This window comes from Microcaecilia unicolor, chromosome 7 (assembly GCF_901765095.1).
Source record: "Microcaecilia unicolor chromosome 7, aMicUni1.1, whole genome shotgun sequence".
Lineage (NCBI taxonomy): Eukaryota > Metazoa > Chordata > Amphibia > Gymnophiona > Siphonopidae > Microcaecilia > Microcaecilia unicolor.
Genome location: NC_044037.1, coordinates 120,491,201 through 120,505,240, shown reverse-complemented (window position 1 = coordinate 120,505,240; position 14,040 = coordinate 120,491,201). Strand labels below are relative to the sequence as shown.

At 43.0% G+C, this 14,040-nt stretch overlaps 1 protein-coding gene across 1 annotated transcript in view; it reads left to right on the top strand.

Moving 5' to 3' along the window:
• Positions 1–8,154: 8,154 nt before the first annotated feature.
• The window catches only part of LOC115474065 (cytospin-B-like), a 167,074-nt gene continuing 161,188 nt past the window's right edge, over positions 8,155–14,040 (top strand). The window contains exon 1 of the mRNA XM_030209373.1: positions 8,155–8,631. The gene's annotated coding sequence lies outside the window, so the exon portion shown is untranslated. The remainder of the gene's footprint in view (positions 8,632–14,040) is intronic.

Genomic DNA, 14,040 nt, shown 5'->3' with positions numbered 1-14,040 from the left:
GCAGAGAGCACATTTTTAGCCCTTTGCTTGGCCGGACACAGCGGTGGAACGTGGAGTGGAGGTGACAACGAAGAGTCAAGTCCAAGAGATGCAGATGCTCCTTCATTTGCCCCTGCAGCCAGACTCCTACCCCCAAACTCATCCTGAAGGAGACTCTGGGCATAGTGGTCCAAAATTTGCTGGGCTGGTGAGGAGGTGCGGGCTGGGGCGACTGAACCTTCACCACCCCTTTGCGCTTAGAATGAGGCATTTTGAAAATAAAGAAGAGAAAATCTTAACAAGTTATAAAGTGCTTTCAAAAGCCAGCAACGACACGACCATGCACCAGATAGTCTGCCATCTTGCCACGTCCATGGGAAACTTGTTCCCTCTCTATATATATGAAACTCATCTTCAGCTGCATCTAAAAAAGTTAAATCCAAAGAAATAGATAAAAATAAATAAACATATTTTCAGAAGCACCAAAGAAAAGCAATTTTTTCTGTTGCTATTTAATCTCTCCAACTCATTGAAAGAATTATACAAACAGGGTCAAGAATGTCTGTCTATTTGGGAGCAAAATAACTTTCCAAAACTGGATGAAACTTGTCATGAGGGAAAAATCAGTAAAAATACACATCAAGTTTGAAAATGGGATAAATCAGGCTAGTGGTTCCAGAGAACTAAGCCTCTTTCTCTCTCCCCCCCCCCCCCCCCCCACACACACACACTTTTGTAGCATAGATAATTTAACAGAATGGAATAAAACTTGGCATGTGGGAAAATCCAGTAAAAAGACACATCTAATCTGAAAATGGGCTAAATCAGACTGAGAGAAATAAGCCCTGTAAAAAAATAGCTAAATGCTATTATATGGGGAAAAAAAGTTCCAGCTTCTGTAGAATAGAAACCACTATAAAGTGAAACATAGCAGTTAGAGAATTCTCCATCTTCCTTGTCCCATTCTCTAAGTTTCCAGACTAACCCCACTCCAAAAATTACATCCCTCACAACTGCTCACCCTCTCTATACTGTCCCCAACAGTCCAAAAGTACCCACCTGCAACTGCCACATCCTCTACAAAACAAAACCTACCCCATTTAACTGCTTCACACCCCCCTCCAGATTACAGTACCTGCACCCGCCACAACACCCTGCACACTGCTTTCAGGTCCCCAGAATATCCCTGTAACTGATGCCAACACCATCCAAGCTGCCTTACCCCCTAAACTACCCTGGAAGACTATTCCATACCTAATAACTACCCAACTTAGCACCTAGTAAACAACCCAAAAACTACCGTCCCACAATACACATTTGATTGTAACCATAGAAAAATGGTATGACCGCTGAAAGGGGGGAGCAGGAGGGCAGGACTCCCCCAGGATGGCCTCCAATAGGGGGCCCAGCGCTGGTAATAGAAAACTTTCATGCTTCCAGTGGCAGGCACATGCAGAAGGCTGGACTGGTCTCCTGCTCCTGTGTTATCCTGTTAACTCTGCTCTGCTGGCCACATCCTGCTCCTATGAGAAGTACTTCTTATTTCCACATCGGCAGGAGATGTGGCAGGAAGAAGGAACCGTGCTCAACAGAGCAAAGTTAATTCGATAATCCAGCACAAAGGGGCAGGAGACAGACTGAACAAGCGGTAAGCTACTGCCAGGTGGGACGGGGGGGGGGGGGGCACCCTCAAGATTGTTTGCCCTAGGCCCGGCTTGGTCTCTTGGCAGCCCTGAAAAGTGGTATATCAAATCCCATTCTCTTTCATTGCACCATTGTCTCTGGTTTCTTACAGCATGCACATGCCCTTATCCAGGAAGGTAATCCAACAGTACTCCCAATATTGACAAGACTCCTTTATTTTCCTAAATTTCAAAAATAGAAACTGTACTCACAGCAAATAGAAGGTAAAATGGGGAGTCTTTATGCCTCTGGGAAAAGTCTTGCACTGGACCTTTATAGTTGCTCATGAGCTGACAATATTGTGGAGAGATAGGTGTGGAAAAATTGTTAAGTTGAACTGCTTGAAGAATGGAAGTGTGGATGGGAATGAAAGTGAAGAATTTCAGGTGGGACTTAAGGAAAGGATGAAAAGGGAGTCCACTTACTCACGAAGAGAGAACAGAACCAAGAGGCTCCTTTTCAAAGCACTTACACTTACAAAGTTCCATAGGTTACAAGTGATATACTCTTAGACAAGATGGAGGCGTCTGCTTTGCAGGGGAAGGGAGTGGGCAAGAAGAAGCACCCACAAGGCTAGAGGGCAAAGAAGGGGACCAATAGGGTCAGTACCTGAAACCAGACCTCAGTGTGAGGCAGCCTGGACAGAGAAATCATATTAATTTGTTAATTCTGTTTAATTTTGGTTCAGTCCTGCAAGTGGTAGAATGCCATCTGGTTTTAATTACTCAAATGTCTAGCTTTTGCTAGACTAGAGGTTAGAAAGGTCAGAGAGAAATGAAACTTTCTTTGTCCCTTTTTGAGTGATGGATTGTTAATGCTAGTTCAAAGGCATAATAAACCACATCTGGATGCCATTCTAAGTAAGGCATACTGGACAGTCTCGAGGGGATTAGCAAGTAGGCAGTTTTAAAAGATTAGGCTGAATGCTGTTTAGAGGTTCTTGATGATTTAGATTTTGTCTTATAAGGAATTCTGATTTTTGCTTATTTTAAAATATGTTTTATTCTGTTTAATTAATAAGTTCTATTTCTCCCTGTAAAATATCTTTTCAATTCAGTGTTACATCTTTGTCTGACTTTTCAAGTGAGATTTGTCTGCAGTTTAAGAGGTCATCATCTGGTTTGAATTATCCACAGTCCTAGCTAGGTGAAAGAGGTCAGGAAAAGTCAACTCTTCTCCTTGATTGATTATAGCTAAGTGTAGGACTGGTCTCCTGAAAGTAATAACAAACCATGTCTGTGTGCCATTAAGCAAGATTAGCCCCTTAATGAATGCCAGAGTCCGGTTAGTATTTTAAGCTATAACTGGGAATCTGATTATGTGAATAATAATAAAATGCAGGAGATAGGTGCCACATTGTCTAGTTTGAGAGGCCCCAGGTCATAGGTCAGTTTAGGAAATATCTCAAACCTATGTAACTGATATTTTGAGTAAATGTGTAGAGATAATTAGTTCAAGACAGGGTAATCAATCTATTCTTTACCATCTGGTGAGAAAGGGGGGCTAGAGGGGTTTAGGACAATATATAAATGAGAACAGAAGCAGCTTACGTTAGACGAGACAGGAGAGCCAAGACACAGAGAGACGAGAGAAAGAGCTAAGACACAGAGACACAAGACACAGAGAGCTGAAGGAGAGAGCTAGCGCTGATGTCCTACTTTGTTTGCTGGCAAATAAAGAAGATTCCTCTCTCATTCTGGTGTGTGGTGTTTGACTCCTGAAGTACCACAGATTCTGCTAACAATAGTGGTAATTCCTGCATCAAGTGGAGGTCACTCAAGGTCAATGAAGGCAGTACTTGATTGGAGAAAGTCACATGCATCTTCTAGGCCTTCAGTGACTGGACAGAGAGGGTCACATGCAGGGTGAGTACAGATTGTGAGGACAATCAGGAAGTGACAGTAGAGCAATACAAAGCTCTGATGACAGGGAGGAAGAGATCATCAGGTGCAAAGAAATGACCTAGGGGTAAAAATCATACACTAATCAGAAAGTAACTGCAGTTACATGTTGAACTACAATATACACACACACTGTGGGACAGAATGCTCCCTCCCCCCCAAAAAAAACTACTCTAGCCTCAACTACCTCAACCCCCAAAACTACCCCTTCATTTTCCTTGCCACACCACAACCTAACCCCAACAATTGCCCCATCATCCTACAAACTCCAACTATCCCTTGCAACTACCCCACCCCCCAAAACAACTCACAGATTGCACCACCACAAAAACTAGCCACTACAACTACCTCCCCCACATAAAACTACCCCTGCAAATGACTACCACCACCAAAATCTACCTTTTGCAAAATTGCCCCTCCCCCTATAACTATCCTCCAGCAAATTTCCTGTCCAGTCCAGCACAAACAAAATACATCCTAGGGCAATGGTTCTCATAAGTACATAAGTATTGCCATACTGGGAAAGACCAAAGGTCCATCGAACCCAGCATCCTGTTTCCAACAGTGGCCAATCCTGGTCACAAATACCTGGCAAGATCCCAAAAATGTACAAAACATTTTATACTGCTTATCCCAGAAATAGTGGATTTTCCCCAAGTCCATTTAATAACGGTCTACGGACTTTTCTTTTAGGAAGCCGTCCAAACCTTTTAAACTCCGCTAAGCTAACCGCCTTTACCACATTCTCTGGCAACGAATTCCACAGTTTAATTACACGTTGAGTGAAGAAACATTTTCTCTGATTCATTTTAAATTTACTACATTGTAGCTTCATCGCATGCCCCCTAGTCCTAGTATTTTTGGAAAGCATGAACAGATGCTTCACATCTACCCATTCAGCTCCAATCATTATTTTATAGACCTCTATCATATCTCCCCTCAGCTGCCTTTTATCCAAGCTGAAGAGCCCTAGCCACTTTAGCCTTTCCTCATAGGGAAGTCGTCCCATCCCCTTTATCATTTTCGTCGCCCTTCTCTGCACCTCTTCTAATTCCACTATATCTTTTTTGAGATGCGGCAACCAGAATTGAACACAATATTCGAGGTGCAGTCGCACCATGGAGCGATACAAAGGCATTATAACATCCTCATTTTTGTTTTCCATTCTTTTCCTAATAATACCTAACATTCTATTTGCTTTCTTAGCCACAGCAGCACACTGAGCAGAAGGTTTCAACGTATCATCAACAACGACACCTAGATCCCTTTCTTGGTCCGTGACTCCTAACGTGGAACCTTGCATGACATAGCTATAATTCGGGTTCCTCTTTCCCACATGTATCACTTTGCACTTGCTCACATTAAACGTCATCTGCCATTTAGACACCCAGTCTCCCAGTCTCGTAAGATCCTCTTGTAATTTTTCACAATCCTCCCATGATTTAACGACTTTGAATAACTTTGTGTCATCAGCAAATTTAATTACCTCACTAGTTACTCCCATCTCTAGGTCATTTTTAAATATGTTAAAAAGCAGCGGTCCCTGCACAGAGCCCTGGGGAGCCCCACTAACTACCCTTCTCCATTGAGAATACTGACTATTTAACCCTACTCTCTGTTTTCTATCTTTTAACCAGTTTTTAATCCACAATAGAACACTACCTCCTATCCCATGACTCTCCAATTTCCTATGGAGTCTTCCATGAGGTACTTTGTCAACCGCTTTCTGAAAATCCAGATATACAATGAGGGGCATAATCGAACGCGAATGCCCATGTGTAAGGACGTCCATCTCCGAGAACGGGTCCGTGAAGGGGCGGGCCGAACCGTATTTTTGAAAAACATGGCCATCCATCTTTTTTTTCGAAAATACAGTTTGTGCCAGGCAAATGCCTTGGATTTGGCCATTTTTTCAGCTGGGCGTTTTCATTTTTCAGCGATAATCGAAACCGAAGCGACCCAGCTCAAAAATGACAAAATCCAAGGCTTTGGGTTGTGGGAGGGGCCAGGATTCATAGTGCACTGGTCCCCCTCACATGCCAGGACACCAACCGGGCACCCTAGGGGGCACTTTTAAAAAATAGAAAAAAACATTAAATTACCTCCCAGGTGCATAGCTTCCTTACCTTGGGTGCTGAGACCCCCAAATCCCCCCCCCAAAACCCACTCCCCACAACTCTACACCATTACCATAGCACTTAATAGTGAAGGGGGGCACCTACATGTGGGTACAGTGGGTTTTTTTTTGGGGGGGAGGGGTTAGAGGGCTCCCATTTCCCACCACAACTGTAACAGGTAGGGGGGGATGGGCCTGGGTCCACCTGCCTGAGTCCACTGCACCCACTAAAAACTGCTCCAGGGACCTGCATACTGCTGTGATGGAGCTGGGGATGACATCTGAGGCTGGCATACAGGCTGGAAAAAATTTTTTAAAGTTCTTTTTTTTTGGTGGGAGGGGGTTAGTTACCACTAGGGGAGTCAGGGGAGGTCATCCCCGATTCCCTCCGGTGGTCATCTGGTCATTTAGGGCACTTTTTTAGGACCTGTTCGTGAGAAAAAAGGGTCCAAAAAGGTGGCCTAAATTCTAGCTAAAAATGCCTTTATTTTTTTCGATTATCAGCCGAGGGCGTCTATCTCTCCTTGGCCGATAACCACGCCCCAGTCCCGCCTTCACCATGCCTCTGACACGCCCCCATCAATTTTATTCGTTCCTGCGATGGAGTGCAGTTGGAAACGACCAAAATCGGCTTTCGATTATACCAATTTGGGCGCCCGCGAGAGAAAGACGTCCATCTCACGATTTAGGTCGGAATTTGGGCGCCTTTCTCTTTCGATTATAAGCTGGAATATCAACTGGCTCACCTTTATCCACATGTTTGTTCACCCCTTCAAAGAAATGTAGTAGATTGGTGAGGCAAGATTTCCCTTCACTAAATCTATGTTGACTTTGTCTCATTAATCCATGCTTTTGAATGTGCTCTGTAATTTTGTTCTTAATAATAGTCTCTACCATTTTGCCCTGCACTGACGTCAGACTCACCGGTCTATAATTTCTCAGATCTCCTCTGGAACCTTTTTTAAAAATCAGTGTTACATTGGCCACCCTCCAATCTTCCGGTACCACACTCGATTTTAAGGATAAATTACATATTTCTAACAATAGCTCTGAAAGCTCATTTTTCAGTTCTATCAGTACAGTGGATGAATACCATCCAGTCCAGGAGATTTGCTACTCTTCAGTTTGTAGAACTGCCCCATTACATCCTCCAGGTTTACAGAGAATTCATTAAGTTTCTCCGACTCCTCAGCTTCGAATACCATTTCCGGCACCGGTATCCCACCCAAATCTTCCTCGGTGAAGACCGAAGCAAAGAATTCATTTATTCTCTCCGCTACAGCTTTGTCTTCCCTGATCACCCCTTTTACTCCTTGGGGCACACCCAGTCAGTCGGATTTTTAGGATACCCACAATGAATATACATGTGATGGAACAATTCCAGTAAGCCATTCATGCATTTTCACTGTGGGAGCCTTAAGTAGAGGAGTGTGGTAGCTGTGTTAGTCCACTCTTAAGGTTATCAATAGAAATCAAACAAAATAAAACATGGAAAAGAAAATAAGATGATACCTTTTTTATTGGACATAACTTAATACATTTCTTGATTAGCTTTCGAAGGTTGCCCTTCTTCGTCAGATCGGAAATAAGCAAATGTGCTAGCTGACAGTGTATATAAGTGAAAACTGTGGGAGCCTGAAACCCTGAATGTCCCAATGCATGACAGGATATTAGGAGGACAGGAGGTGGACTTCATATGGGGCCCAATGAATTAGGAGGCTGATTCTGAATATGTTGCTGAACAGCCAAGGTAGCCAGGTAGGTTTAAGTAATAATGCTGCTGTCATGATGTTCCCTTCCTCTCTGTTCCTTAGATTTCATGAGCCCTCCCCAGATTTTCACTGGCCTCTTTACATGGATTGAGCCATAGGTGACGGTCCTCTGGGTATCAGTCCAAGGAGGGGGGGGGGGGTAACACAATAGGATGGGTTGAATCAGTCTGGATTTTACTTCCACTGAAAGCAATGGAAGTAAAACCTGGACTGGCTCATTCTGTCCTCCTTTTTTTGGACTCATATGGTAACCCTGGGTTTAGCACCCCCAATTATTATGAAAAGTTGGCTCCTATGGATTCAGCCTTCAACGTGGCATTCAGGCCTATCGGTTTGCCACCTTTTCGCTAAAGTATCACTGCTGTATATTTCTTTAGGGCACTTTGAAGGTTCTACTCTTTTTGCTGACCTCCCCCTCCTCTTTTTCTTGCTGTCCCTATCCCTCGCTACTTACTATATTAGGGGAAACCCCAAAATCGTAAGAGAAAATTACACTACTAAACAGTTGAGAAACGGATGAACAGATACTATGATTAACGCGCATGAGCCCCTCCCCCTTTCCGCTTCATACTATCATTGGAATGATTTACTGAGATTTTCTTGTAATGTCATCTTTGTTCACTCTTGTTTGGACCAGATGGGAGTGCCAGTTTCCCCAAAATTAATAAAAAATGTATTTAGTCCATTTAAACATATCACCTGAAATTTATTATGATTTTTTTTAATGTTTGTTTTTCAGCCTCTATTTCTGTGCATTATCAACGCAAAGCAGCTTTAAGCCTCATACATTAATCCCTCTTATCCTGTGTCCGGTCCCCTCCCCCATTCACATATCTTCCTTTGACCAAGCCAAGAACACAACCCTGAGATTAAAGGGTTAAACCGGAATGTAAGGGCAGAGCAGCAGCAGCAAACAGCTGTAAGGTATTTCCTCCATTCCTGAGAGGGGAGGTTTACAACTTTATCAGAGACAGAGCAGACGAAGAGAGTGAGACCACAGAAACAGAGGACGCAAGAGCAACACACGCTGATATAGGGTGAGAAAGAGCAGAAATCATGCCGCAGCCTTAAGCGGGTGGGGGGTGAAAGTGTTGGAAACAGCTACGCTCTGCTGAAAAAGATCCGGAAAGGGAGAAGACACAGGCTAGGAAACGACGAACCAGAGATTCCGCCGTAGGAGGTAAGAGTTCCTGCACCTGGAAAAGAAAACCTTTCTCTTTTAGAGTAATCCGAGAAGCACATTGGGGTATGCGCACATGGTATATGTGACTGCGAATCCAGCTGTGACAGATCAGGGCAGCTGCATTGTATATAAAGGCGCAAGTTCATAAGCCGATCTTTAACCTGCCATTGAAGCGACATTTAAATGACCTCATTGTTATATAGCTGTAGTGGCTTTGTATGATGTATAATTACTTTATTTTTATATAGTGCTAATGCGTATGTTAGACATGACAGACTGCGACCTGTTCCAATCTTTTTTATCATCTGAAAATGCCGGAAAAGATTTTAATCAAACTACTGCGCTTTTCTTGTGAGTGGGTCACACCTCTTTTTCCAGAACTCTGCCCCATCTCTCCCAAGGTTCCAGCCGTGGTGAAATGAGTTTTTCTGACCCAAGTACGGATTCTCGTCTCTAATAAACATATTTTAAGCTCAGATCCATGGACAGCAGTGCTTTGGACTGAGCACTATGCTATTAAATACAATTTAAAATCTTTGCCTGTAAAAGTTCCTGTATATATATATATATATATATATATATATATATATATATGTACCTGTTGGTATTTTTACTTTTTGGCTTATAGTTTATATCTGCTAAGTTCAGAGTGACATTACCACCTAAAAAATACTTGCCTGCTGCAGAGCCACAATGAGATACTGAGTTTGACATAGGGCCTTCAAAGCTTCTCTTGGTGATCTCATAGTTAGGTTTTCAGGATAACCATAATAAATAATGGATGATATCAGTTTGTACATATTGTAGATCCAGTACATGCAAATGTATTTTATGCATATTCATTGTGGATATCTTGAAATATCACACCACCTATGAAGTCAGCAAGACAGATTCAGAGAAGGGAAGCTGGAGAGCAAGACCAGGATGTGGTGCTTTGGGTTGTTGTTTTCTGGGGGGTTTTTGAAGTGGAGGTCATAGGTCAACTGGATGCTGACTATTCACAGCAACTGCAAGGCTGTGCAGAACACAGTTTGGGTGGCTTTGCTGATCTGCAGTTCTCCTGAAATAAGAAGAAAAATCATAATCGTGAGATAGGTAGGGATTTGCAAAAAGACTGGAAGTGTTAACACTGGCTAAAAACTTGTAGTTATGCACATGAAGGTTGATATTCAAATTGCGGGAGATAGCTGGGCTAATTCCTGTGGTCGGCTCTAAAACTAGATATTCAATGCTGAGCTGTTTCCAGTGATTGGCATTGAATATCTGGTTTACTTTTGGCTAGTTTGACTTTGACAGGCCAAGCCAATATACAGCACTGACTGGTCAAAGTCAAACCGGCCAAAGATAGGACTGCTTTGCACTCTGCCAAACATGGCTGCTAAGTGGCGATGCGCTGAAAATGGTGAAATGGTTGGTTATTTCACCTTGTATAAACATCTGGCTGTTAGCTGCTAACTAGCAATATTCAGCGGGACATGGCAGATCATGTCCCACTGAATATCAGCAGATAGCTGGCTATGTGGCATTTAACTAGCCAGATGCCAATCCTGGCTGGTTAAAGGCCTTTGAAAATCTTGGGGGGGGGGGGGGGGGGGGGGAAGGTGCTTTCTTGCAGCATACCAAGCAGATATCAAAACAATAGAGGTAAGCAGCAGTGGTAATAGCTATGGGTGGGCCTGGGCTCCCCAAACTGGCTCTGGGGCCCCTGGTTTGACTGGTGGGTGTCCCCAACCCCCGTCAGTTGAAGCGTTTGTCCCACGCTAGTCTCGATACATTGCCTACCCTGCTCTTCTCAGTTGTGCCATGCTCGTTTTAGTGAAACTGAGCATGTGGAACGCTTTGCGCATGCTCAGTTTCATTAAAACGAGCAGGCATTGCATGAGTGAGAACACAGCAGGGCAGGGAATCTGAGACCAGCATGGGACAAACGCTTTAGCTGGCGGGGGTTGGGAACCAAAGTATCATAATGCACCGGGGGTGGGGGGGATGTGCCCCTCCATACTTTGGGCTCCGGGCCCCCCCCCCTCCCCATTGAGGTCTGGCTATGCCCCTGGTAAGCAGGTATATCACACCAGATGAAATTTGATTGGTCAGCAGTCTTCTAAAGATAAGTCTTGCAATATTTTAAGGTATTTGTATGGGTTTAGCATATCTTGCTAAGGACGTAAAAGGAGTTGAAGTGGTTCAGAGAAAAGCAACAAAAATGGTATGGGGTTTGCCTCACAAGATGTATGAGGAGAAACTTGATGACCTGAACATGTATACCCCAGAGGAAAGGAGAGACAGGGGTGATGAGGTACAGACATTCACATATTTGAAAGGTATTAATGTATAATATAATCTATAATATGGGGAATGTAGGATACAAATGCAATAAATATATAATGCACCACCTTCCCATCTCTGGCAAAGGTTTGAACTAGAGGACATGAATTGAGGTTGCAGGGGGGCTGACTCAGGAATAATGTCAGAAAGTACTTTTTCATGGAGAGGGTGGTAGATGCCTGGATTGCTCTCCTGCGGAGGAGGTGGAGAACAAACGGTAACAGAATTCAAAAATGTGTGGGATAAATGCAAAGGAATCCTGTATAGAAGACATGGAACCAAACAAGCTTAGCAGTGATTAGATGGCAACACCAGTATGGTCTATGCCCTGATCATGGCTGGACAGATTCAGCTTCAGTAGCTGGAGAACCAGGCCAGTGCCGGGCAGACTTCTACGCTCTGTGCCCTGAAAATAGCAAGGACAAATTGGAATCGTGTGCATATGTAGTATCACATCATACCTTTATGCTATGAATTTTTATCTTGGGCAGATTGAATGGACCGCACAAGTCTTTATCTGCTGTCATCTACTGTGTTACTGTGTCAATTGTTTTTTGATTGTTTGGTGTTAAGCATTTTTTTTTTGTCAGTTGGACTTGTTTTTTATTAACTAGAGTCACCACACACCATATATTGAGTGGAATTTTTTTTTCTGCCTTGTGCTTTTATTCCCCAGCTTTTTATTTTGGTGGTTAATTGCTGCAGCCCCTGTGTTTTGACGTTAGGACTGAGGCATTACCTTCCACTTTTATTGTTATTTATGATGAGTATTGTGGTTTGTTGTTCTGTAATGATAGGCAGTGTATTGAGTTATTACAGCATACCAGACTTGTAAATAAGGAGTGGGGTCCTACTTAGAATTTATTTCCTCACCCTCCTCTTAAAAACAAAAAGAAAAATCCACAGGTCAAGTTCTTATGAATTTTTCTGTCTACAGACACTCGAGAATAAAGTGAAAAAAGTTTTCTGGAGGACCTTTGAAGTGTATATGAGCATACAATTTTTTTCTACTTTTATTCTTGTCCATAGATAAAAATCATATGTACTTGACGTGCGCCTTTCCTTTGTGAACACACAACAAAGGGGATTGAGGCTCCAACCGTCTGTACTTTTCTGCTGCATTGGGAGAAGGACTTCCTGGAGAAGGACTTCCTGCCATCCTAAGTCTGTGCAAGTGTCACAGGAAGAGGAATTCCCAGGGCTGGCCTTAGGATTGTGTGGTACAGTAGGGCATGGCCATTCCCCCCCCCCCCCCCCCCCCGCCCCCACAGCTGTACAGAGCATTGATTGTGCTAAGGCCAGCTCTTGAAAATGACTATAAACTGTGCTGGTGTAAGATATAAAGGGAGAGCAGCAGCCTGTATCAATCAGTGCCTTTGTCAGAAATACAGGACGAAGCACCCTTAGTCTGTGATATATATATATGTATATATATATATATATATATATATATATATATATATGTATGTATAATATTCTATGCTTTTGTCAAAAGTACAAAGTGAAATTTTTTTCTCTATTGGTGCTACTGTGAGTTACAGGGAGAGGGGGACTTCCTCAGTGTGTAGTACCAGTGCTAGACATTGGGAATGTGATCTAATCGGTCTACAAAAAGTCTCAAACTGTGAGGCCAATACAGAAAGCTACTGTGAGCCTAACCGCTGGGTTATCATAGCTTGTACTTGCATGTTACTAGCCAAGCAATGCAGAGAGGGGTTGAGTGTGGGTATTAACTCTCATGGAAGATATAGCCACATGGTGAGGTTGTCAAAAACTCAATTCAAACTGTAGAGTGAGGAATAACCTCTGTTAGTCTAACACTGTAAAGGAATGGTGGGGGAAAAGAACTCGGATGACTGTGGTACCCTTATAGATATCAATCAGTGTAATGTCGCAGCATCCAAACCACAGTTCACAGCTTCTATCATCGATCATAAAACCCCCCAACCATACCAATGGCCAACTAGTTGAACAGGCAGCAATACAAAAGATTATATTGCAGTATTCAGTCCCCTGAGGAAGGTGCTCGGTGAAACGGGTCCCCGTTGGGACCAGGATTCTACTGCCTGAGACTGCCATATAAGCTAAGTTCAACTTTTAGTTCCCTTTTGATGGGGTTATACCACTGTCACTATATTGTAGATGAAATTTGTTTGCACCATAAAAAAAGTTTTGCATAAAAAAAAATTGTCCATTGGTATGGTTGGGGGCTTTTATGATGGATGGTAGAAGCTGTGAACTGTGGTTTAGATGCTGTGACATTACACTTATTGGCATCTATAAGGGTACCATAGTCCTCTGAGGTATTTTCCCCCACCATTCCTTTATGGTGTTAGACTAACAGAGGTTATTCCTCACTCTACAGTTTGAATTGAGTTTTTGACATTTATTGAGTGAGTTTCTGTCTGCTTTTGTTACCTTGATAATGAGGTTGTTAAATATTCTGCAACAATGCAGACAAGGAAAAACATGTACATGATATGAGAGAGTTTTTGCTAGGTCTAGTGCAGAGTTGATGGGTTGCTTGAGAGAATTTCTTGCCCTTTTTGCAATGTAAATGCCTTGTTTTGGGGTTGGTTTGTTTTTTTTTAAGCCCGAAAAGCAACACTTGCAGGTGGTAATGGCAATAAGGTGCGCATGTCTGAACAAATCTGAAAGTACCAGCATAATATATCAGCCTTGAAGAAATTTTTGTGACGCTAATATTTATGTGCACAGCAGCAACTGTAGATGTTGCTGGCAACTTTTTTTTGTTTTCTTCGGATGGGCGGTAAGCACATCTTGCTTCCTGCAGCTGGAGCTGCTGTCTGACTCCAAATTCGCTAGACAGGTTGATCCAGTCCTGAGTTTACTCCATTGCATGTAAGGATTTATAGTCCTGCTTTTCATAGGGGGTGCAATTGGAAAATCAGAATTACAGTTCCCTGTATGGTATTGGGCAAATAGTCAGTGGGCAACTCTACCCTCAACTGAATGGCTTACACTACTCGCAAGAATCAATCAGGTGCAGGAGGTGGAAAAGCAGCAGGAACTTAGACCTGCTGCTTCTCCTATTTCCCATCACACTCCTGAAGCTGGAGG